The sequence below is a fragment of the Arachis hypogaea genome, chromosome 19, assembly GCF_003086295.3.
Source record: "Arachis hypogaea cultivar Tifrunner chromosome 19, arahy.Tifrunner.gnm2.J5K5, whole genome shotgun sequence".
In the NCBI taxonomy this organism is placed as follows: Eukaryota; Viridiplantae; Streptophyta; class Magnoliopsida; order Fabales; family Fabaceae; genus Arachis; species Arachis hypogaea.
The window spans coordinates 120693473-120697104 of record NC_092054.1 but is presented as its reverse complement, the minus strand read 5'-3'; the positions used below and the strand labels follow the sequence as shown (position 1 = coordinate 120697104).

Here is a 3632-nt window from a genome sequence, read left to right as displayed (position 1 = left end):
GCTCCTATCCTCACCCTTGTGTTTGGATTATCCATTCTTCTTCACTCTTATTCCTTTCTTCTTCTACTAACAACAATGGAACCTCTATACTGTGGTAAAAAGGATCCCTATTATTATTTTTCTGTTCCCTTCTTTGTCATATGAGCAGGAGCAAGGACAAGAACATTCTTATTGAAGCAGATCCTGAACCTGAAAGGACTCTGAAAAGGAAACTAAGAGAAGCTAAAATACAACAATCCAGAGATAACCTTACAGGAATTTTCGAACAGGAAGATGAGATGGCAGCCGAAAATAATAATAATGCAAGGAGGATGCTTGGTGACTTTACTGCACCTAATTCCAATTTACATGGAAGAAGCATCTCAATTCCTACCATTGGAGCAAACAATTTTGAGCTTAAACCTCAATTAGTTTCTCTGATGCAGCAGAACTGCAAGTTCCATGGACTTCCATCTGAAGATCCTTTTCAGTTCTTAACTGAATTTTTGCAGATCTGTGATACTGTTAAGACTAATGGAGTAGATCCTGAAGTCTACAGGCTCATGCTTTTCCCTTTTACTGTGAGAGACAGAGCTAGAATATGGTTAAATTCTCAACCTAAAGATAGCCTGAACTCTTGGGATAAGCTGGTCAAGGCTTTCTTAGCCAAGTTCTTACCTCCTCAAAAGCTTAGTAAGCTTAGAGTGGATGTCTAAACCTTCAGACAGAAGGAAGGTGAATCCCTCTATGAAGCTTGGGAGAGATACAAGCAACTGACCAAAAAGTGTCCTTCTGACATGCTTTCAGAATGGACCATCTTGGATGTATTCTATGATGGTCTGTCTGAATTAGCTAAGATGTCATTGGATACTTCTGTAGGTAGATCCATTCACCAAAAGAAAACGCCTGCAGAAGCTCAAGAACTCATTGACATGGTTGCTAATAACCAGTTTATGTACACTTATGAGAGGAATCCTGTGAGTAATGGGACGCCTCAGAAAAAGGGAGTTCTTGAAATTGATACTCTGAATGCCATATTGACTCAGAATAAAATATTGACTCAGCAAGTCAATATGATTTCTCAGAGTCTGAATTGAATGCAAGCTGCATCCAACAGTACTCAAGAGGCATCTTCTGAAAAAGAAGCTTATGATCCTGAGAACCCTTTAATAGCAGAGGTAAATTATATAGGTGAACCTTATGGAAACACCTATAATCCCTCATGGAGAAATCACCCAAATCTCTCATGGAAGGATCAAAAGCCTCAATAAGGCTTTAATAATGGTGGAAGAAACAGGTTTAGCAATAGCAAACCTTTTCCATCATCCACTCAGCAACAGATAGAGAATTCTGAGCAGAATCCATCTAGCTTGGCAAATTTAGTCTCTGATCTATCTAAGGCCACTGTGAGTTTCATAAACGAAACAAGGTCCTCCATTAGAAATTTGGAAGTACAAGTGGGCCAGCTGAGTAAAAGGATCACTGAAATCCCTCCTAGTACTCTCCCAAGCAATACAAAAGAAAATCCAAAAGGAAAGTGCAAGGCCATTGAATTGACCATCATGGCCGAACCCACAAGAGAGGAGAAGGACGTGAATCCCAGTGAGGAAGACCTCCTGAGACGTCTAGTGATCAATAAGGAGTTTCCCTCTGAGGAACCAAAGGAATCTGAGACTCATCTAGAGACCATAGAGATTCCATTGAACCTCCTTATGCCATTCATGAGCTCTCATGAGTATTCTTCTTCTGAAGAGAATGAGGATGTTACTGAAGAGCAAGTTGCCAAGTTCCTTGGTGCAATCATGAAGCTGAATGCCAATTTATTTGGTAATGAGACTTGGGGAGATGAACCTCCCCTGTTCACCAATGAACTAAATGCATTGGATCAACTGAGATTGCCTCAGAAGAAACAGGATCCTGGAAAGTTCCTGATACCTTGTACCATAGGCACCATGACCTTTGAGAAGGCTCTATGTGACCTGGGATCAGGAATAAACCTCATGCCACTCTCTGTAATGGAGAAACTGGAAATTTTTGAGGTACAAGCTGCTAAAATCTCATTAGAGATGGCAGACAATTCCAAAAAATAGGCTTATGGACAAGTAGAGGACATATTAGTAAAGGTTGAAGGCCTTTACATCCCTGCTGATTTCATAATCCTAGATACTGGGAAGGATGATGATGAATCCATCATCCTTGGAAGACCCTTCCTAGCCACAGCAAGAGCTGTGATTGATGTTAACAGAGGTGAACTAGTCCTTCAATTGAATGAGGACTCCCTTGAGTTTAAAACTCAAGGACATCCTTTTGTAAACATGAAAAGAGGCATAGTAAGCTTCTCTCAAAACAGAGTCAACCAGAGTCCCCACATTCAAACTCTAAGTTTGGTATTGGGAGGCCACAACCAATCTCTAAGTTTGGTGTTGAACTCCCATATCCAAACTCTAAGTTTGGTGTTGGGGAGTCTCAACAATGCTCTGAAGATCTATGAGGCTCCATGAGAGCCCACTGTCAAGCTATTGACATTAAAGATGCGCTTGTTGGGAGGTAACCCAATTTTTATTTAATTATATTTTTATTAGTTATATGTCTTCATAGGTTCATGATCATGTGGAGTCGCAAAAACAACTAAAAAAAATTTGAAGAAAAATAAAAAACAGCAGAAGAAAAATCACACCCTGGAGGAGGATCTTACTGGCGTTTAAACGCCAGTAAGGAGCATCTGGCTGGCGTTCAACGCCAGAACAGAGCATGGATCTGGCGTTGAATGCCAGAAATGCACAGTGAAGAAGAGCTGGCGCTGAACGCCAGAAACAAGCATCTGGCTGGCGTTCAACGCCAGAAATATGCTGCATCTGGGCGCTGAACGCCCAGAACAAGCATCAATTCGGCATTTAAACGCCAGAATTGTCTACAAAGGCATTTTACATGCCTAATGGGTGCAGGGATGCAAATCGTTGACACCTCAGGATCTGTGGACCCTACAGGATCAACTCAGCATCTGTGGATCCCATAGGATCCCCACCTACCACCACTCACTCTCTTCCCTCTTCTCGATGTTCATCCTCTCTTCCCAATAAACACTCTTCCCCAAAACTCTTCACCAATCACCTCAATCTCTCTTCCCTATCACCACTTCACCATTCACATCCATCCACTCTTCCCCATAAACCTACCTCATAAACCCTACCTACCTTCAAAATTCAAAATCAATTTCCCACCCAAAACCCACCCTTATGGCCGAACCTTACCCCCTCCCTTCCCTATATAAAGCCCTCTATTCTTCCTCATTTTCACACATCACAACCCTCTCTTCTCTTCTTGGCCGAATACACCTCTCCCTCCTCTCCTCCATATTTTCTTCTTCTTCTTCATCTATTCTTTCTTCTCTTGCTCGAGGGCGAGCAATATTCTAAGTTTGGTGTGGTAAAAGCATAAGCTTTTTGTTTTTCCATTACCATTGATGGCACCTAAGACCAGAGAATCCTCTAGAAAAGGGAAAGGGAAGACAAAAGCTTCCACCTCCGAGTCATGGGAGATGGAAAGATTCATCTCTAAAGCCCATCAAGACCACTTCTATGATGTTGTGGCCAAGAAGAAGGTGATCCCCGAGGTCCCTTTCAAGCTCAAGAGAAATGAGTATCCGGAAATCC

General features: G+C 41.9%; 1 non-coding gene across 1 annotated transcript; it reads right to left on the bottom strand.

The window, feature by feature from the left end:
• Window positions 1-674: 674 nt before the first annotated feature.
• Window positions 675-782, bottom strand: LOC112782154 (small nucleolar RNA R71). Its single transcript, XR_003192891.1, has one exon. It is a non-coding gene; the product is annotated as a small nucleolar RNA R71 (small nucleolar RNA).
• Between the last annotated feature and the right edge of the window lie 2850 nt (window positions 783-3632).